The following is a 23,651-nucleotide window of genomic DNA, read 5'->3' on the forward strand; positions in this document are numbered from 1 at the left end:
TGGCTGTGTGCTTATGGGTCGTTGTCCTGTTGGAAGGTGAACCTTCACCCCAGTCGGAGGTCTTGAGCAGGTTTTCATCAAGGATCTCTCTGTACTTTGCTCCGTTCATCTTTCCCTCGATCCTGAGCAGTCTTCCAGTCCCTGCCGCTGAAAAACATCCCCACAGCATGATGCTGCCACCACCATGCTTCACAGTAGGGATGGTGCCAGGTTTCCTCCAGACGTGACGCTTGGAATTCAGGCAAAATACTTCAATCTTGGTTTCATCAGACCAGAGAATCTTGCTTCTCATGGTCCGAGAGTCCTTCAGGTACCTTTTGGCAAACTTCAAGTAGGCCGTCATGTGCCTTTTACTGAGGAGTGGCTTCCGTCTGACCACTCTACCATAAAGGCCTGATTGGTGGAGTGCTGCAGAGATGGTTTTCTTTCTAGAAGGTTCTCCCATTTCCACAGAGGATCTCTGGAGCTCTATCAGTAACCATCGGGTTCTTGGTCACTTCCTTGACCAAAGCCCTTCTCCCCCGATCGCTCAGTTTGGCAGGGCGGCAAGCTCTAGGAAGAGTCTTGGTGGTTCCAAACTACTTCCATTTAAGAATGATGGAGGCTACTATGTTCTTGGGAACCTTCCATGCTGCACAAATGGTTTTTGCTCTGACATGCACTGTCAAATGTGGGACCTTATGTAGACAGTTGTGTGCCTTTCCAAATCATGTCCAATCAATTGAATTTACCACAGGTGGACTCCAATGAAGTTGTAGAAACATCGCAACGATGATCAATGGAAACAGGATGCACCTGAGCTCAATTTCGAGTCTCATAGCAACGGGTCTGAAAACTTAGTTACCTGCTTTTTTATTTTTAATACATTTGCAAAAAAGTATAAAAAACTATTTTTGCTTCTTCAATTGTGTGTAGATGGATTAAAACAAAAATAATCTCACATTTTAGAATAAGGTTGTAAAGTAATAAAATGTGGAAAAAGTCAAGGGGTCTGAATACTTTCAGGCTGTAATCAGGTAATCATCCTCCATACATAGTTATGCTGCATTCAGTTATAAGAGTGTAATCCTATCTGTTTTAAATATAATATGATTAACAAAACAACACAGGGAGGGACAGAGAAGCAGTCTAGTATTAAATTGTTTACAGTGACACTAAATATAGTGTTGACATATGTAAACTTGTCTCCAGTTACAGCTAGTATCTCTGCGCTCCGGTCAAGACATTTGTGCATTTGTTTCTCTTCGTGCATATTTTCCACCAAATACACATTAATAGCTACATTCATTTGGGAGATTTATCATTTTGGGCAGAACTGAAAAATATCCTGTAGTACTCTCTGACTAAACTTCTATTTTGCAAATGTTGAAAAACAACCACAGAGATCTAAAATCAGAGCATGCATAAAATAGTCTTAACTGGAATAGCTAATTTTGTCCAATGTAAACAGTCGCTGTTTTAAAGTCAACTGCGGCACAAAACTTAGCCTACACAGGTTTCTCTTTCTTTTCTTTTTTTAACAGCAGAGCCTGTTCAAACCTGAAATCCTAAGTGAAAGCTAATCGGTGAAGAGAGAGAGAGAAAGTTGGGAGAAAGGTAAGAGGGGGGAGGGAGTCTTGTGGTATTACCATCTTGACATAACCACCCATCTTTCCAGCCCCTAAACTAAAACTATACCCCATTCAGCCTCTCTTTTTAGCCTTTTCCAGTACCACTCAGTTTCAGTCACGGGCTGATTTCAGAATTTGTTATTGTGAGCAATCACAAGAACTCTCAGCAACTCGGGGGTTCTTCCAGGAATTACGATCCATTGAGCGTGTCCAAATACACACACAGACACACACACCTTCTTACACACACACACACACCACTTGGCCCCACAGTAAGTAAGAGACCCACACATTAACACAGCCGAGAGGCCTCATTGACAGGGGGCATTGAGGAGGGATTCCTTCCTCTGCACCGTCCACCAATCACGTCGCAGAGTGATAAACATGCTTGTAACAGGATCCCTGCAGCACATTGTGTTCCAAGCTCTGTGAAAATAGCCAGCCTCCTCCTCCTCCTCTCCTTCCCCATGCTCTCCTCCTCCTCACTCCCTCCCTCTCCTTTCCCCCTCATCTTGTCTTCTCTTCTGCCTCTCCTCCTACCCCACCTTCTCTATTCCCCACTCCCTCCCTGCAAACAGTTAATCTTCTTGTTTATTCAATTCTGAATTTACTGGAACTAAACATCTTCTAGCATAAATATAATCCTGGTTTCCTCTCTCCCCTGTGTATGTGAAAGGATCAGGCTATAAAATCGAACAACAAAAAGGACTAGAGAAAAGTGGCTACCCAGAATAGTGAGATAGACATTGGGGAGAGGGAAACAGAGGTCCATAGGTCACTCATCCTACTTTCTTTGATCACTTAAATGTGGACGTTGGGCCAGTGGATTATGGACTAGGCCTACATTGCACTAACCTGTATTACAAATAAATAAAAAATAATAATAATAATTCAAATTAAAATATCAGAACAAAGATTTCAAATGTTGGATTACTACAGCCAAAGTACACATTACTACATTATCATTTAAATTGACTAGATGAGATGGCAAATTCTTATTCCTCAACAAAGTGTGCAATACGGACACTGACTAACAGACTCGAGCAGAGGCAGGCAGGCAGGCAGGCGTTCATTCTGAAATTCCAGACCTCATGGCCACATCCAGGACACACCCCCACCTGAGCCAGCTCAATCTGGTTGTTGACTAAGGAGGCAGTCAGGCTGAAGGCTGTGCACTGTGTTACAAAGTGTGCTTCAAAGTGTGCGTGCATGTGTTTCCTGTGAGAGGTGGTGTTTGCTTACCAAGCTGTAGCAGCATGGCAGGAGCAAAGGGGACAGGAGCAGAGGTGTCAAATTACTACTGCCGGTCAGTCAATTAGTGACAGCCTAGTCAGCTGACCGGGACTCCCCTTCTTCTACCCTCTTGTACCACTCCAGTACCACCCTAAAATACCACTCTAGTCCCCACGTGCAGCTCACAGTGATCCCCCTCCGCACCCTGCCTCGGATCCCATCCCTCAATAAAAGTAATTTTAAAGTCACCTACAATTTGAGTGTAATAATTGTCAATGATATCTTGGGTTCAACATCAGAGGTAATTAATTATATGACTAATGGCTGATTAAAGGTAATAAAGCATGGTAGCAATTCAACAATATGGCTCCTAAAGAAACATAATACTTCAAATGGCAGAAGCCATGATTGCACATCCCAGCACTTTTTTCCAGTCCATCCGGTGCAATTTGTATATACACACACTGAACAAATTCTGTTACAGTTCACATCAGGAAATCATTCAATTGAAATAAATTCATTAGGCCCTAATTTATGGATTTTACATGACTGGGAACACAGATACCTTAAAAAAAAGGTAGGGGCGTTGATCAGAAAACCAGTCAGTATCTGGTGTGACCACCATTTGCCTCATGCAGCGCAACACATCGCCTTCGACATGGAGTTGATCAGACTGTAGATTGTGGCCTGCGGAATATTGTCCCAATCCTCTTCAATGGCTGTGCGAAGTTGCTGGATATTAGTGGGAACTAGAATACACTGTCGTACATGTTGATCCAGAGCATCCCAAACAAGCTCAATGGGTGACATGTCCTACGAGTATGCAGGCCATGGAAAAACTGGGACATTTTAAGGTTCCAGAAATTGTGTACAGATTGTTGCAACATGGGGCTGTGCATTAGCATGCTGAAACATGAGGTGATGGCGGCGGATGACAGGTATCACAGTATATCTGTGCATTCAAATTGCTATCGATAAAATGCAATCGTGTTCGTTGTCCGTATGCTATAACCCCACATCAGCAAACCGCTTGCCCACACGACGCCATACACTCTGTCATCTGTCTGATACAGTTGAAACCGGGATTCACCAGCGTGCCAGTGGCTATTGAAAGTGAGCATTTGCCCACTGAAGTTGGTTACAACGCCAAACTGCAGTAAGGTCCCGACTCTGGTGAGGACGACGAGCATGCAGATAAGCTTCCCTGAGACAGTTTCTGACAATATGTGCAGAAATTCTTTGGTTGTACAAACCCACAATTTCATCAGCTGTCCAGATGGCTGGTCTCAGAAAATTCCACAGTTGAAGAAGCCGGATGTGGAGGTCCTGGGCTGGTGTGGTTACACGTGGTCTACGGTTGGGAGGCCGGTTGGACGTACTGGCAACAGCTCTGGTTGACATACCTGCAGTCAGCATGCCAATTGCACGCACCCTCAACATTTGAGACATCATTGTGTTGTGTGACAAAACTGCACATTTTAGAGTGGCCTTTTATTGTCCCCAGCACAAGGTGCAGCTGTGTAATGATGATGCTGTTTAAATCAGCTTCTGATATGCCACACCTGACAGTTGGATGAATTATCTTGGCAAAAGAGAAATGCTCATTAACAGGGATGTTAACAAATTTGTGCACAATTTTTGGGGGAGAAAAGCTTTTTGTCCTTATGGCAAATTTCTGGGATATTTTTTCACCTTATGAAACCAACACTTTACATGTTGCCTTTATATTTTTGTTCAGTAAAGATGTATTTTAGTGATATATATTTTATGTTATGATTTTCATGTTTGTCTCTTGAAAACTGCCGCAAAACAATTTCCCATTGTGGGATAATAAAGGGAAGTACTACTAGTACTCTCAACGACCATGCATTCTATCATGAGCTCCAGTCCAGGGTCCATGTTCAGGCAACTGTCAAGTCTGTCTAACATAAAAAAATAGCTTAAAAAAAACAAGCTTTCCCCTCAAGCAAATAGCCATTCGCTCTCTGAACAAGGTAATTAAATGGAAATTGGTTTTATGTAGTCTGCTCGTCAATCAAAGTTTATTGCTGGCAGTCCTGGAAGCTATAGGTTAGGCAGCGTTGTGCCACCCTGTGGCCAGTGGGCATTACTGGGCATCCCCTCCCTCACCTACTGCTGCAGCCAGGACCCAGCAGGACCCTCCCTGGAGCTCAACAACATGTCGTCTTTTGTTCCAGAGAATTGGCCTGGTGGATCACGACAGCACAGCAGGTCTGGCTTCAATTATAAATGTTTATTTCCTTTGTCAAGCAATGCCATATGGCTGGAGAGTTAAGAGACAGCCCTCTGTGGAGGGGGGTCTGTTCAGCTAACTGTCCAGTGTTTCGAGATTTCTATGAACTATGACTTATAATTAATAACAATATGTGTAAAATAATTTTCCTTCCAAGAAATTGTAATTAAGTACTTCAAAAAGCAGTTTATCTGTGTTGGAATGGTGTGGGAATACCACAACAAAAGAACACTGTGGGTGTATACCGGTCAATAAAAATATTTGTGAGAATGGTCTGCTGATTGGCCAGCTCATCTTTCCTCGGGAGGATGACATCATCCTATGAGGAAATAGCAAGCATTTTTTAAATAGTCTGTTGATGTTAGTTTTTTTCCTTCTCATATTTATGTGTTGGCTACAAAGGCAAGTATAGGATGAGTCAACAACATTATTTGAGTATGAGTTAACAGAACTAAGCTGGGGCACATGTTGCCACCAAGGCGAGGCAAATGTCCATGGAGAGGCAGAACAACTTGCTGCAGGAAAGAATAAACAATGGAATAAACATTGCATATGGTCAAGAACCAAAATAACATTAGAAAGTGACATTATCAAAAGGGGGAAGTATCAGCCTATATAGCCAACACACAGTTTGGGCTTCAGTAAGCATCAGAAAATAGCAAGCGATTCACATCTTTCTCTGAAGTTCTCTACCATTACATTTTTACATTTATATTTTGTAATTTAACAGACGCTCTTACAGTGTTTTCCATTAGCGCCGGCTGTCGGCTAAATCAGTCGGTTGACTCATTTTCAGTAAGTAGGCTACTTTTTATTTAAAAGTTTAAATTCGCTACTCTGTCGAACCTACTAGAATGAACAATCTGCATTTTCTAGGGATCTATTGATAGGAGGCACCTGCCTGTCAGACACAAATTGTGCAATGACACGGAAACGCAGCAGAGAGGAAGAGGCGTAGAGAGAGTATTCAACTGCCATTGCTAGGGCAGAGACATTAGCATCTCGTCATTGTATACAGATCTCTGGTTGCAGGCAAATTTCTTTAGGCCTACATGGAGGTGAGAGAGCATGATGTTCGTGACTTTGCAGGTGGTAACAATGAATCAAAATCCACAACTCAGCTTAATTGTTTTCACACATTCATTTATTTTGCTAGTGTTTCACATAGCCAGCCACGAGGAGTCATGACGCATATTTACAGTACGTTGATTGACAAATGAACAGCAAGTGTTGACTATAGTTGATAAAAAATATTTTAAAAACTGTCGAACGGACGAAATAAAGTTGATCTCCTATTCCATTTGCCATTCATAAATCATGCAACGTGGTTATACGTCCATGCCATGGTATTTGTATTTTTTTTATTCTGGATCCCCATTAGCTGCTGCCTTTGCAGCAGCTACTCTTCCTGGGGTCCAGCAAAATTACATATAATAAAACAATACATTACACCACAATATTACACACTACTCTACCATAACATATATACAATCCAAAATCAATACAGCAAAATAACAATTTTAAAATGCGTGTGTGAGTAGTGTGTCTGTTCGCATATGTTTGCGAATGCTGTGGGTGTGTGTTTCTCGTCACAGTCCATACTTTTCCATAAGGTGTAGTTTTATCAAATCAGATTTTACTGATTGACTGAGCTACATGATGTGGAACACAGTTCCATGTAGTCATGGCTCTATGTAGTACTGTGCGTTTCACGTAGTATGTTCTGGACTTGGGGACTGTTAAGAGATCTCTGGTGGTATGTCTTGTGGGGTATGTATGGGTGTGTGAGCTGTGCGCTAGTTGCTTAGACAGCTCAGAGACTTCAACAGAGACTTTTGACCATGACAAAATTATTCATTACAATATTTAGTTGAGGTTTAGGGTTTAGTGGATGATTTGTCCCAAATACAATGCTTTAAGTTTGCTTAATATTTAGGACCAGCTTATTTCTTGCCACCCATTCTGAAACTGACTGCAGCTCTTTGTTAACTGTTGCAGTGATTTCACTTGCTTTGTTTGCTGACATGTATTGTGTTGAGTCCTCTGCATATATAGACACACAGGCATTACTCAGTGCCAGGTCATTAGTAAAGACTGAAAAAATGAAGGGGCCTTAACAGCTGCCCTGGAGAATGCCTGATTCTACCTAGATTATGTTGGAGGTTTACATTAAAGAACACCCTCTGTGTCCTGTTAGAAAAGTAACTCAATCCACAATATAGCAGGAGATATAAAGCCATAACACACATGTATTCCTAACAAGTCTATCAAAACAGCTCCCACAATTTTCTTATTATCAATTTCTCTCATCCAAAAATCAGTCATTTGTGTAAGGTACAATACACATGTTGAAAGCCCTTCCCTATAAGCGTGCTGAAAGTATGTTGTTAATTTGTTTGTGAAATAGCATTGTATCAGGTCAAACACCATTTTTCCAAAAGTTTACTTAGGGTTAGTAACAGGTTGATTGGTCGGCTGTTTGAGCCAGTAAAGGGTGATTTGCAATTAGCGGAAAGACTTTTGCTTTCCTCCAGGCCTCCACATTCCTGTAGGCTTAGATAAAAGAGAGGGCAAATAGGAGTGGCAATATAGTCCGCTATTATCCTTAGTAATTCTCCATCCAAGTCGTCAGACCCAGGCAGCATGTCATTGTTGAAAGAAAAAAACAAATATTTCACATTTTCCACACTCAATTTACAGAATTCAAAATTACAATGTTTGCCTTGCATAATTTGGTCAGTTATGTATGGATGTGTAGGTTCAGAACTTGTTGTCATGCCTACATTTGCTAATTTTGCCAATAGAAAAATCATTAAAGTAGTAGGCAATATCAGTGGGTTTTGTGATGAATGAGCCATCTGATTCAATGAATGGAGCCGAGTTTGCCTTTTTGCCCAAAACTTCATTTAAGGTCGCAAATTATTTTTATTATCATTCTTTATACATATTATATATATATATATATATATATATATATATATATATATATATATATATATATTTCTTTTTTTCTTTTTTCATAGTACAGTTTATCATTTTTGTTAAGTTTAGTCACATGATTTCTCAATTTACAGTAAGGTAGCCAATCAGCTGTGCAACCAGATCTTTTTGCCTCATCCCTCTCAATCATCGAAATGTGCAATGAATATGGTTCAAATCAAATCAAATCAAATTTTATTTGTCACATACACATGGTTAGCAGATGTTAATGCAAGTGTAGCGAAATGCTTGTGCTTCTAGTTCCGACAATGCAGTAATAACCAACAAGTAATCTAACTAACAATTCCAAAACTACTGTCTTGTACACAGTGTAAGGGGATAAAGAATATGTACATAAGGATATATGAATGAGTGATGGTACAGAGCAGCATAGGCAAGATACAGTAGATGGTATCGAGTACAGTATGTACAAATGAGATGAGTATGTAAACAAAGTGGCATAGTTTAAAGTGGCTAGTGATACATGTATTACATAAGGATACAGTCGATGATATAGAGTACAGTATATACGTATGCATATGAGATGAATAATGTAGGGTAAGTAACATTATATAAGGTAGCATTGTTTAAAGTGGCTAGTGATATATTTACATCATTTCCCATCAATTCCCATTATTAAAGTGGCTGGAGTTGAGTCAGTGTCAGTGTGTTGGCAGCAGCCACTCAATGTTAGTGGTGGCTGTTTAACAGTCTGATGGCCTTGAGATAGAAGCTGTTTTTCAGTCTCTCGGTCCCAGCTTTGATGCACCTGTACTGACCTCGCCTTCTGGATGATAGCGGGGTGAACAGGCAGTGGCTCGGGTGGTTGATGTCCTTGATGATCTTTATGGCCTTCCTGTGACATCGGGTGGTGTAGGTGTCCTGGAGGGCAGGTAGTTTGACCCCGGTGATGCGTTGTGCAGACCTCACCACCCTCTGGAGAGCCTTACGGTTGAGGGCGGAGCAGTTGCCGTACCAGGCGGTGATACAGCCCGCCAGGATGCTCTCGATTGTGCATCTGTAGAAGTTTGTGAGTGCTTTTGGTGACAAGCCAAATTTCTTCAGCCTCCTGAGGTTTAAGAGGCGCTGCTGCGCCTTCTTCACAATGCTGTCTGTGTGAGTGGACCAATTCAGTTTGTCTGTGATGTGTATGCCGAGGAACTTAAAACTTGCTACCCTCTCCACTACTGTTCCATCGATGTGGATAGGGGGGTGTTCCCTCTGCTGTTTCCTGAAGTCCACAATCATCTCCTTAGTTTTGTTGACGTTGAGTGTGAGGTTATTTTCCTGACACCACACTCCGAGGGCCCTCACCTCCTCCCTGTAGGCCGTCTCGTCGTTGTTGGTAATCAAGCCTACCACTGTTGTGTCGTCCGCAAACTTGATGATTGAGTTGGAGGCGTGCGTGGCCACGCAGTCGTGGGTGAACAGGGAGTACAGGAGAGGGCTCAGAACGCACCCTTGTGGGGCCCCAGTGTTGAGGATCAGCGGGGAGGAGATGTTGTTGCCTACCCTCACCACCTGGGGGCGTCCCGTCAGGAAGTCCAGTACCCAGTTGCACAGGGCGGGGTCGAGACCCAGGGTCTCGAGCTTGATGACGAGCTTGGAGGGTACTATGGTGTTGAATGCCGAGCTGTAGTCAATGAACAGCATTCTCACATAGGTATTCCTCTTGTCCAGATGGGTTAGGGCAGTGTGCAGTGTGGTTGAGATTGCATCGTCTGTGGACCTATTTGGGCGGTAAGCAAATTGGAGTGGGTCTAGGGTGTCAGGTAGGGTGGAGGTGATATGGTCCTTGACTAGTCTCTCAAAGCACTTCATGATGACGGAAGTGAGTGCTACGGGGCGGTAGTCGTTTAGCTCAGTTACCTTAGCTTTCTTGGGAACAGGAACAATGGTGGCCCTCTTGAAGCATGTGGGAACAGCAGACTGGTATAGGGATTGATTGAATATGTCCGTAAACACACCGGCCAGCTGGTCTGCGCATGCTCTGAGGGCGCGGCTGGGGATGCCGTCTGGGCCTGCAGCCTTGCGAGGGTTAACACGTTTAAATGTCTTACTCACCTCGGCTGCAGTGAAGGAGAGACCGCATGTTTTCGTTGCCGGCCGTGTCAGTGGCACTGTATTGTCCTCAAAGCGGGCAAAAAAGTTGTTTAGTCTGCCTGGGAGCAGGACATCCTGGTCCGTGACTGGGCTGGATTTCTTCCTGTAGTCCGTGATTGACTGTAGACCCTGCCACATGCCTCTTGTGTCTGAGCCGTTGAATTGAGATTCTACTTTGTCTCTGTACTGACGCTTAGCTTGTTTGATAGCCTTGCGGAGGGAATAGCTGCACTGTTTGTATTCGGTCATGTTACCAGACACCTTCCCCTGATTAAAAGCAGTGGTTCGCGCTTTCAGTTTCACGCGAATGCTGCCATCAATCCACGGTTTCTGGTTAGGGAATGTTTTAATCGTTGCTATGGGAACGACATCTTCAACGCACGTTCTAATGAACTCACACACCGAATCAGCGTATTCGTCAATGTTGTTGTCTGACGCAATACGAAACATGTCCCAGTCCACGTGGTGGAAGCAGCCTTGGAGTGTGGAGTCAGCTTGGTCGGACCAGCGTTGGACAGACCTCAGCGTGGGAGCCTCTTGTTTTAGTTTCTGTCTGTAGGCAGGGATCAACAAAATGGAGTCGTGGTCAGCTTTTCCGAAAGGGGGGCGGGGCAGGGCCTTATATGCGTCGCGGAAGTTAGAGTAACAATGATCCAAGGTCTTTCCACCCCTGGTTGCGCAATCGATATGCTGATAAAATTTAGGGAGTCTTGTTTTCAGATTAGCCTTGTTAAAATCCCCAGCTACAATGAATGCAGCCTCCGGATGAATGTTTTCCAGTTTGCAAAGAGTTAAATAAAGTTTGTTCAGAGCCATCGATGTGTCTGCTTGGGGGGGGATGTATACGGCTGTGATTATAATCGAAGAGAATTCTCTTGGTAGATAATGCGGTCTACATTTGATTGTGAGGAATTCTAAATCAGGTGAACAGAAGGATTTGAGTTCCTGTATGTTTCTTTCATCACACCATGTCACGTTAGTCATAAGGCATACGCCGCCGCCCCTCTTCTTACCAGAAAGTTGTTTGTTTCTGTCTGCGCGATGTGTGGAGAAACCCGTTGGCTGCACCGCTTCGGATAGAGTCTCTCCAGTGAGCCACGTTTCCGTGAAGCAAAGAACGTTACAGTCTCTGATGTCCCTCTGGAATGCTACCCTTGCTCGGATTTCATCAACCTTGTTGTCAAGAGACTGGACATTGGCAAGAAGAATGCTAGGGAGTGGTGCACGATGTGCCCGTCTCCGGAGTCTGACCAGAAGACCGCCTCGTTTCCCTCTTTTTCGGAGTTGTTTTTTTTTTGCGTCGCTGCATGGAATCCACTCAGTTGTCCTGTTTGTAAGGCAGAACACAGGATCCGCGTCGCGAAAAACATATTCTTGGTAGTACTGATGGTGAGTTGATGCTGATCTTATATTCAGTAGTTCTTCTCGACTGTATGTAATGAAACCTAAGATGAGCTGGGGTACTAATGTAAGAAATAACACGTAAAAAAACAAAAAACTGCATAGTTTCCTAGGAACGCGAAGCGAGGCGGCCATCTCTGTCGGCGCCGGAAGTTAATCGGTTGATTTTTAAGGTTAGGGAAAAGTGCAATTAATAGTGCCACATTCCATGATTTCAATATAAATGTATGTATTTATGGTTGTTTATAATTTTTTCTTGCATTTCAATCATTATATGTGTAATTGTTTTTAACCATCGAGTGTTTTAATTAATACTTAAGTGATCTGTCTGTTACACAAAAAAAAAAAATTCAATCATAACATTTTTAAATTCCTCATCAAACCACAGGGATTTAACAGTTTTTACAGTCATTTAATAATGGGTGCACGCTTATTAGTAACTGAAATAAGCAATTCAGTAAATTATTCAAGTGCAGCATCGGGATGTTCCTCATTACACACATCAGACCAACAAATATTTTTCACATCTTCAAAATAGGAATAATTTCAAAACCTTGTTTGAAAGTTGAGAATGACACAAATATTAATTTTCACAAAGTCTGCTGCCTCAGTTTGTATGTTGGCAATTTGCATATACTCCAGAATGTTATGAAGAGTGATCAGAAGAATTGCAATTAATTGCAAAGTCCTTCTTTGCGATGCAAATTAACTGAATCTCAAAATAACATTTCCACTACATTTTAGCCCTGCCACAAAAGGACCAGCTGACATGTCAGTGATTCTCTCGTTAACACAGGTGTGAATGTTGACGAGGACAAGGCTGGAGATCACTGTAATGCTGATTTAGTTCAAATAACAGACTGGATGCTTCAAAAGGAGGGTGGTGCTTGGAATCATTGTTCTTCCTCTGTCAACCACAGTTACCTGCAAGGAAACACGTGCCGTCATCATTGCTTTGTACAAAAAGGGCTTCACAGGCAAGGATATTGCTGCCAGTAAGATTGCACCTAAATCAACCATTTATCGGATCATCAAGAACTTCAAGGAGAGCGGTTCAATTGTTGTGAAGAAGGATTCAGGGCGCCCAAGAAAGTCAAGCAAGCGCCAGAACCGTCTCCTAAAGTTGATTCAGCTGCGGGATCGGGGCACCACCAGTACAGAGCTTGCTCAGGAATGGCAGCAGGCAGGTGGGAGTGCATCTGCACGCACAGTGAGGCAAAAACTTTTGGAAGATGGCCTGGTGTCAAGAAGGGCAGCAAAGAAGCCACTTCTCTCCGGGAAAAACATCAGGGACAGACTGATATTCTGCAAAAGGTACAGGGATTGGACTGCTGAGGACTGGGGTAAAGTCATTTTCTCTGATGAATCCCCTTTCCAATTGTTTGGGGCATCTGGAAAAAAGCTTATCCGGAGAAGACAAGGTGAACGCTACCAACAGTCCTGTGTCATGCCAACAGTAAAGCATCCTGAGACCATTCATGTGTGGGGTTGCTTCTCAGCCAAGGGAGTGGGCTCATTCACAATTATGCCTAAGATCACAGCCATGAATAAAGAATGGTACCAACACATCCTCTGAGAGCAACTTCTCCCAACCATCCAGGAACAGTTTGGTGATGAACAATGCATTTTCCAGCATGATGGATCACCTTGCAATAAGGCAGAAGTCCTAAATAAGTGGCTCGGGGAACAAAACATTGATATTTTGGGTCCATGGCAAGAAAATTCACCAAACATTAATCCCATTGAGAACTTGTGGTCAATCCTCAAGAGGCGGGTGAACAAACAAAACCCCACAAATTCTGGCAAATTCCAAGCATTGATTATGCAAGAATGGGCTGCCATCAGTGGCCCAGAAGTTAATTGACAGCATGCCAGGGCAGATTGCAGAGGTCTTGAAAAAGAAGGGTCAACACTCCAAATATTGACTCTGCATCAACTTCATGTAATTGTCAATAAAAGCCTTTGACACTTATGAAATGCTTGTAATTATACTTCAGTATTCAATAGTAACATCTGACAAAAATATCTAGACACTGAAGCAGCAAACTTGGTGAAAATTAATATTTGTGTCATTCTCAAAACTTTTGGCCACGACTGCACACTATTTTTGATTCCGTCTGGAACTTTAGTTTTCCCAGATATGACTATTATATTATAATCACTATATCTGATGGGTGTGGATACTGATTTAGAGCACATTTCTGCAGCATTAGTAAAGATGTGGTCAATACTAAGGATTCATGTCACTACGCCACAAAGATTTCACATCAAGTGAACCTGATATTTAGTAATGATAGTGTAACTTTGATCGCCAATGACGTTGTACATTTTGAAGCAGGCCGCTCATAATTTCAGAGCATTATAATGTTCCTCAATTAATTCTGTGAATTTCAGCAGTAGGTCGAGGCTATCTAGACACATAGCACTCTCAGGACGCACCCAGAGTAGACTATAGAGTTGTCAAATCATACAAACTTTGTAACGGCAGTCAAACAAAAGTTTAATGACCAAAGTTGCTAAGGTTGCGAGATAAATTCTAACGAATGACAGAATGTCCTATTTGGCAAAATCGAGTTGATGATTATACAGAAAGCAGATCAGGACATGAATAACAGCGAGATGAAGAGAGGAAATTGTTTCAATATCAAGGTATCTTAACGGGGACCATTCTACTCTCATAACGTTCGTTGATCACACATTCTATACCGAAGCTCTCATATGGGCAGCAATTACGAGACAGCACAGAGAAGCGTGGGACATGTTATAGCGGTATTTTGACATGTAAAGGCAAGACATGCTTTGATAATGCAACATATGGATTACATAATAAAGTAAGTAATTTTCATGTGAGACAGGAGTCATGATTTTGAGTTTGTTGGATTGGGACGATAAGAAACTAGCCTAGGCTCTACATGTGGCTATATAAGGAACATGTATGGGCCTTATATAGCCACATGTAGAGCCTAGGCTAGTTTCTTATCGTCCCAATTCTTTATATTTTTACTACATGAGTCAATAAATATATTAATAATACACTTGACTTAGGCTACATTATTGCATGTTAAAAGTTTCTGATCAGATAGATGATCAAACAAATAAATGAGATACCACTTCCACTTGTCCTGACAGAGATAAATGATCCAAATATATAGACAGATTCAGTGAAAAAAAATCACATTGATTGATAATCAGACAAGTCACAGGCTTTTGGTTGGGAGTAGGCCAGGCAACTGCCCGCATGAAGAGCAAGACTTGAATAACATGGTGCCATGTTTCATGAGCGGAAATAAAAGATCCCATACATTTTCCATATGCACAAAAAGCGTATTTCTCTCAAATTCTGTGCACACATTTGTTTACAGTCCTGTTACTGAGCATTTCTCCTTTGCCAAGTTAATCCATCCACCTGACAGGTGTGGCATATCAAGTAGCTGATTAAACAACACAATCATTACATAGGCGCACCTTGTGCTGGGTACAATAAAAAGCCACTCAAATGTGCAGTTTTGTCACAACACAATGCCACAAATGTCTCAAGTTTTGAGGGAGTGTGCAATTGGCATGCTGACAGCAGGAATGTCCACCAGAGACGTTGCATGTACATTTCTCCACAATAAGCCACGTCCAACGCTGTTTTAGAGAACTTTGCAGTATGTCCAACAGGCCTCACAATCGCAGACCACGTGTATGGCGTTGTGTGGGTAAGCAGTTTGCTGATTTCAACATTGTGACATCAGCAACGTTGTAGTGATGGTGGGGTTATGGTATGGGCAAGCGGTGGAATTATGGTATGGGCAAGCAAAAGCTACTGACAACGAACACAATAGCATTTTGTCAATAGAAATTTGACAAATGCATAGAGATACCACGACGAGATCGAGGACAATTGTCGTGCGATTCATCCACCGCCATCAGCATGATAATGCATGGACCCATGTCGCAAGGATCTGTAAACAATTCCTGGAAGCTTAAAATGTCCCAGTTCTTCCATGGCCTGCATACTTACCAGACATGTTACCCATTGAGCATATTTGGGATGCTCTGGATCGACATGTACGACAGCATGGTGCAGTTCATGCCAATATCCAGCAACTTCGCACAGCCATTGAAGAGTGGGCCAAAATTTCACAGGCCACAATCAACAGCCTGATCAACTCCATGTGAAGGAGATGTGTTGGGCTGCATGAGGCAAATGGTCACACCAGATACTGACTGGTTTTCTGATCCACGCCCCTACCTTTTTCTTAAGGTATCTGTGACCAACCGATGCATATCTGTATTCCCAGTCATGTGAAATCCATAGATTAGGACCTAATTAATTAATTTAAATTGACTGATTTCCTTATATGAACTGTGACTCAGGAAAATCATTGAAATTCTTTATATTTTTGTTCAGTGCGGTAAACTTCTGCTACAGCTTAGTATGAAACGTAGCCGTAATGCTGAGGCGGCATTGGCACGCACTACGCTCTTAAACTCTTGATGGTTGCTAAGCAGCGCCAGTTAACCATCCTCCTGCCAGTAGTTAACTTTGCAAAGCATTTCACTTCTACCATCTCTTCACATAGCCCACCACTAAGCATGCGCTGTTTTCTTAACCACAACTGGATGGATCCATAAAGAATTAATGTGGGAATAAATATCAATGAATTTTGAAAATATTGGAATAAAGTAGGCTAATGCATTTGAAGGCATGTATCAAATTGTTGCTTACTGAAACTCCCAAAGTCATCCAACCGTTCTAATACATTTGAAGCAATAGCCTACCCACGTGTGGAAAACCAGATGATAATTTCAGCACGATTTTGATTAGGACAGTGCCATCGCGCTGCTTTGAGACAAGTGTGGAAACTCGTCTCGATAAATCAATCAATGTCAGATTTTTGTTTTCACCGAATCTCCGTTTGTATATTTGTAGGGCTGTCCCCAACTGCAAAAAATCTTGGTCGACCGAAAAGTAGTTTGTTCTTTCGACAACTCGATTGGTCAAAATATGTATTTTTATATGTAACTTTTTCCACATTTTGTTATATGTAACCTTATCCACATTTTGTTACATTACAGCCTTATTCTGAAATGTATTAAATAACATTTTCCCCAATCAATCTACACACAATATCCCATAATGGCAAAGTGAAAACAGGTTTAGAATTTTTTTCTAATTCATAAAAAATAAAAAACAGGAATACCTTATTTACATAAGTATTCAAAATTGAGCTCAGGTGCATCCTGTTCCGATTGATCATCCTTGAGATGTTTCTACAAGTTGATTGGAAAGGGAGATATATTGTCAGTTGTCCAACAATGTATTCAACTGAAATATGTCTTCCGCATTTAACCCAACCCCTCTGAATCAGAGAGGTGCGGGCTGCTGCCTTAATCGACATCCACGTCTTCAGCGCCCGGGTAACAGTGGATTAACTACCTTGCTCAGGGGCAGAACGACATATTTTTACCTTGTCAGCTCGGGGATTCGATCCAGCATTGGATGGAGCTCACTTGTGTAAATTCAATTGATTGGACATGATTCGGAAAGGCACTCACCTGTGTATATAAGGTCCCACAGTTGACAGTGCATGTCAGAGCAGAAACCAAGCCACGAGGTTGAAGGAATTGTCTGTGGAGCTCCGAGACAGGATTGTGCAAAGGCACAAATCTGGGGAAGGGTATGAAAAAAATGATTGAAGGTCCCAAGAACACAGTGGCCTCCATCATTCTTAAAATGGAAGAAGTTTGGAACCATCAAGACTCCTCCTAGGGCTGGCCGCCCGGCCAAACTGGCACATCGGGGGAGAATGGCCTTGGTAAGGGAGGTGACCAAGAACCCGATGGTCACTCTGATAGAGTTCCAGAGTTCCTATGTGGAGATGGGAGAACCTTCCAGAAGGAGAACCATCTCTGCAGCACTCCACCAATCAGGCCTTTATGGTAGATTGGCCAGAAGGAAGCCACTCCTCAGGAAAAGGCACATGACAGCCCGCTTGGAGTTTGACAAAAGGCACCAATAGGACTCATGAGAAACAAGATTCTCTGGTCTGATGAAACCAAGATTGAACTCTTTGGCCTGAATGCCAAGCGGCACATCTGGAGGAAACCTGGCCAATACCATCCCAGCGGTGAAGCATGGTGTGTTTTTCAGCATCAGGGACTGGGAGACTAGTCAGTATTGAGGGAAAGAAGAACAGAGCAAAGTACAGAGATCCTTGATGAAAACCTGCTCCAGAGCGCTCAGGACTTCAGACTGTGGCGGAGGTTCACCTTCCAACAGGACAACAACCTTAACTTCTTGGTGACAGGGGGAAGTATTTTCACGTCCGGATGAAATGCATGCCCAAATTCAACTGCCTGCTTACTCATGCCCAGAAGATAAGATATGCATATTATTAGTAGATTTGGATAGAAAACACTCTGAAGTTTCTAAAACTGTTTGAATCATGTATGTGAGTATAACAGAACTTATTTAGCAGACAAAACCCAGAGGACAAACCATTCAGATTTTTTTATATTTTCAATGGGTTTTCATTGGGAATCCAGAATTCTAAGGGACCTTCTTGCAGTTCCTAGCTTCCACTGGATGTCAACAGTCGTTAGAAATTGGTTGAGGTTTTTCCTTTGTGTAATGAAGAAGTACGGAATTCTTGAACAAGGGTCACTTGAAGTGTACTGTTAGATGGAGGCGGATGACCAGAAAGCTAGCTACAGTTTGTTTTCCTCCTGTATTGAACACAGATCATTGTCTTCAATTTTGATTCTTTCCGTAAAAAAATACATAATGGTGTATTACAAAAGTAGTTTGAAATGTTTTGACAAAGTTTACAGGTAACTTTTGAGATATTTTGTAGTCAAGTTGAGCAAGTTGGAACCGGTGTTTTTCTGGATCAAACGCGCCAAATAAATTGACATTTTGGATATATATCGACGGAATTAACTTCTTATGGCTGCAGGGGCAGTATTGAGTAGCTTGGATGAAAAGGTGCCAAGAGTAAACGGCCAGCTTCTCGGTCTCAGTTGTTAATATATGCATATTATTATTAGTATTGGATAGAAAACACTCTAAAGTTTCCAAAACTGTCAAAATATTGTCTGTGAGTATAACAGAACTGATTTTGCAGGCGAAACCCTCAGGAAAATCAAACCAGGAAGTGGCTTCTATTTTGAAAACTCCATGTTCCATAGCCTGCCTTTGCTCCATTTAAAGGGATATCAACCAGATTCCTTTTCCTATCGCTTCCTCAAGGTGTCAAGTCTTCAGACATAGTTTCAGGCTTTTATTTTCAAAAATGAGCCAGAAAGATAACATCGCGTCAGGTGTTCGCATGAGCAACAGAGTTTGGGCAGCCATTGCCTTTCCCTCTCCTACTGAAAAATACAGTTGCGGTTGATATATTATCGATTATATAATTTAAAAACTGATTACAAAAAAACGTTTGACATGTTTCTGTGGACATTACGGAAACTATCTGGTATTTGTCTGCGTTGTCGTGACCGCTCTTTCCTGTGGATTTCTGAACATAACGCGCCAAACAAATGGAGGTATTTTGGATATAAAAATAATCTTTATGGAACAAAAGGAACATTTATTGTGTAACTGGGAGTCTCGTGAGTGAAAACATCCGAAGATCATCAAAGATAAACAATTGCTTTTCTGATTTCCGTGACCAAGCTACTTGATGCTAAGTGTACATAATGTTTTGTCGAGCGATCGATAAACTTACACAAACGCTTGGATTGCTTTCGCTGTAAAGCATATTTTCAATATCTGACACGACAGGTGGATTAACAAAAGGCTAAGCTGTGTTTTCCTTTATTGCACTTGTGATTTCATGAATATAAATCTTTTTAGTAATATTGTTTGAATGTGGCGTTATGCAATTAAGCGGTTGTTGATGACAATTATCCCGTTAACCTCTCTGGGATATATGGTACTCTAGTGTCCCACCTGGCCAAAAGCCAGGGAAAATGCAGAGTGCCAAATTCAAATAAATTACTATAAAAATCAAACTTTCATTAAATCACAAATTCACTTGTTGTGAATCCAGCCAACATGTCAGATTTCAAAAAGGCTTTTCGGCGAAAGCAAACAATGCTATTATCTGAGGATAGCACCTCCGTAAACAAAGAGAGAAAAGCCTATTTCAACCCTGCAGGCGTGACACAAAACGCAGAAATAAAAATATAATTCATGCCTTACCTTTGACGAGCTTCTGTTGTTGGCACTCCAATATGTCCCATAAACATCACAAATGGTCCTTTTGTTCGATTAACTTGTTATGGCTGCAATACCGTTAAGCACTGTGATGGACATTTTTATGTTTGTGCTTTTTTAATAACCAATTTCTGTGTTCATGCAAATTAACACCAGGGAGAAATCCTCACTGTAGTATCTGCAATTTGGCAGTACTCCCAAACCCATGATTTGAGAACGATCTCTCAGTTTCAAGGTCTCCGCTTATAATAATTATGAATAATGAATAAGCAACATCATGCAATTATTACTTTGTGTGTCAGTAAATAAAATAATTAACGGGACTGCCCCATTGCAGCTCCTGATCGACATGTATACTGGCTGCACTCAGTTGGTTGGAACCTCTCCAGCTTGCTGATAATAAACAGAATAATTAATTTAAGACTGACTTCGAGTGTCCCTGTGTAAAATTTCCACAACAATTTGACGTCAACAAACAGGATGATTGATTCTGCCTGCGGAGCTTTCCAGTGAGGGTCTGCGAGGAGAAGTGGTGCCACGTTTTATGAAGTGTGAGGGAAATTCCTCTCCACACCCCTACCTGGGCTTGAACCAGGGACACATTGACAACAGCCACCCTCGAAGCATCGTTACCCATCGCTCCACAAAGCCGCGGCCCTTGCAGAGCAAGGGGAACAACTACTTCAAGGTCTCAGAGCGAGTTACGTCACTGATTGAAACGCTATTAGCGCGCACCCCGCTCACTAGCTAGCCATTTCACATCGGTTACACCAGCCTGTTCTCGGGAGTTGATAGATTGAAGTGATAAACGGCTCAATGCTTGAAGCACAGCGAAGAGCTGCTGGCAAACGCACGAAAGTGCTGTTTGAATGAATGCTTACGAGACTGCTGCTGCCTACCACCGCTCAGTCAGACTGCTCTATCAAATATCAAATCAGACTTAATTATAACATAATAACACACAGAAATACTGTCAAATCCAGATATGGCCAAATCCAGAAACTAATTTTGAAAACAAAAATAAAAAAATATTCTTTCAGTGAAATATTTTATCGTATTTTATCTAACGGGTGGCATCCATAAGTCTAAATATTCCTGTTACATTGCACAACCTTCAATGTATTGTCATAATTACGCAAAATTCTGGCAAATTAGTTCGCAATGAACGCAAGAGAAGTGACAGTTTCCCTAGTTTAATAATGCCTGCTAACCTGGATTTCTTTTAACTAAATATGCAGGTTTAAAAATATATCCTTGTGTATTGATTTTAAAGAAAGGCATTGATGTTTATGGTTAGCTACATACGTGCAACGATTCAATTTTTTTCGCAAATGCGCATTTGTTAAACACCATAGGACCACACAGCTGTCATACAGCTCAGAAAGGAGACGCGTTCTGTCTCCTAGAGATGAACATACTTTGGTGCGAAAAGTGCAAATCAATCCCAGAACAGCAAAGGACCTTTTGAAGATGCTGGAGTTAACCAGTACAAAAGTATCTATATCCACAGTAAAACGAGTCCTATATCGACATAACCTGAAAGTCCGCTCAGCACGGAGGAAGCCACTGCTCCAAAACCGTCATAAAAATTACAGACTACGGTTTGCAACTGCACATGGATACAAAGATTGTACGTATTGGAGAAATGAAACAAAAATAGTGACCATTGTTACTTTTGGAGGAAAAAGGGGGAGGCTTGCAAGCCGAAGAACACCATCCCATCCGTGAAGGGGGTGGCAGCATCATGTTGTGGGGGTGCTTTGCTGCAGGAGGGGCTGGTGCACTTCACAAAATAGATGGCATTATGAGGCAGGAAAATGATGTGGATATATTGAAGCAACATTTCAAGACATCAGTCAGTAAGTTAAAGCTTGGTCGCAAATGGGTCTTCCAAATGGACAATGACCCCAAGCAAACTTCCAACGTTGTGGCAAAACGGCTTAAGGACAACAAAGTCAAGGTATTGGAGTGGCCATCACAAAGCCCTGACCTCAATCCAATAGAAAATGTGTGGGCAGCACTGAAAAAGCGTGTGCGAGCAAGGATGCCTACAAACCTGACTCAGTCACACCAGCTCTGTCAGGAGGAATGGGCCAAAATTCACCCAACTTATTGTGGGAAGCTTGTGGAAAGCTACCCGAAACGTTTGACCCAAGTTAAACAATTGAAAGGCAATGCTACCAAATACTAATTGAGTGTATGTAAACTTTTGACACACTGGGAATGTGATCAAATGAAATAAAAGCTGAAATACATCACTCTCTACTATTATTCTGACATTTCACATTCTTAAAATAAAGTGGTGATCCTAACTGACCTAAAACAGGGTATTTTTACTAGGATTAAATGCCAGGATTTGTGAAAAACTGAGTTTAAATGTATTCGGCTAAGGTGTATGTAAATTTCCGACTTCAACTGTATATAGTACCAGTAAAAAGTGTGGACAAACGTACCCATTCTAGGGTTTTTATTTCATTTGACTATTTTCTACATCGTAGAATATTAGTGAAGACATCTAAACTATGGAAAAACACTAACGGAATAATGTAGTAACCAAAATAGTAGCCACCCGTTGCCTTGATGAAAGCTTTTGCACACTCTTGGCATTCTCGCAACCAGCTTCATGAAGTAGTCACCTGGATGGCATTATAATTAACAGGTGTGGCTGATAAAAAACAAATTCTTAATGCAAGAGCCAATCAGTTTTGTTGTGACATGGTAGGGTAGGTATACAGAAAATAGTCAAATTTGGTAAAAGACCAAGTCCACATCACAGGAAAGGAAGACCCAGAGTTACCTCTGCTGCAGAGGATAAGTTCATGAGAGTTAACTGTACCTCAGATTGCAGCCCAAAAAAATGCTTCAGAGTTCAAGTAACAGACACATCTCAACGTCAACTGTTCAGAGTAGACTGTGTGAATCAGGCCTTCATGGTAGAATTGCTGCAAAGAATCCACTACCAAAGGACACTAATAATAAGAAGAGACTTGCTTGGGCCAAGTGATTGGCTCAAACACATTAAAACTTCTTATGGCTGCAGGGGCAGTATTGAGTAGCTTGGATGAAAGGTGCCCAGAGGTGCCCAGGGTCAACGGCCTGCTCCTCAGTCCCAGTTGCTAATATATGCATATTATTATTAGTATTGGATAGAAAACACTCTGAAGTTTCTAAAACTGTTTGAATGATGTCTGTGAGTCTAACGGAACTCACATGGCAGGCGAAAACCTGAGAAGAAATCCAAACAGGAAGTTTGGAGGTTGGTCGATTTTCAAACCAGCCCCTATTGAATACACAGTGGCATATGGATAAAGTTGCACTTCCTAGGGCTTCCACTAGATGTCAACCGTCTTTAGAAACTTGAATGAGGCTTCTACTGTGTTGTGGAGCCAGATGGGAGTTCTTTGAGTCAGTGGTCTGGCAGAGAGCCAGGTCCTGGTCAAGCGCATTTCACATGATAGCGACACAGCAGTTGCATTAAGGAGAGGTATATCTATATTTCCATGTCTAACAATTGTATTTATCCACATTTATAATGAGTATTTCTGTAAAATGATGTGGCTCTCTGCAATATCACCAGATGTTTTTGGAAGTAGTGAACGTAACGCGCCAATGTATACTGAGATTTTTTGATATAAATATGAACTTTATCAAACAAAACATACATGTATTGTGTAACATGAAGTCCTATGAGTGTCATCTGATGAAGATCATCAAAGGTTAGTGATGAATTTTATCTCTATTTGTGCTTTTTGTGACTCCTCTCTTTGGCTGGAAAAATGGCTGAATTATTCTGTGAGTTGGTGGTGACCTAACATAATCGTTTGTGCTTTTGCTGTAAAGCCTATTTGAAATCGAACACTGTGGT

At 41.8% G+C, this 23,651-nt stretch overlaps 1 protein-coding gene across 4 annotated transcripts in view; it reads right to left on the reverse strand.

Annotated features, from left to right (window-relative positions):
- spidr (scaffold protein involved in DNA repair) overlaps positions 1–23,651 on the reverse strand; it is an 86,619-nt gene that overhangs the window by 20,457 nt on the left and 42,511 nt on the right. The window lies entirely within an intron of this gene.

The sequence above is a fragment of the Oncorhynchus mykiss genome, chromosome 28 (assembly GCF_013265735.2).
Source record: "Oncorhynchus mykiss isolate Arlee chromosome 28, USDA_OmykA_1.1, whole genome shotgun sequence".
NCBI classification, from domain to species: domain Eukaryota; kingdom Metazoa; phylum Chordata; class Actinopteri; order Salmoniformes; family Salmonidae; genus Oncorhynchus; species Oncorhynchus mykiss.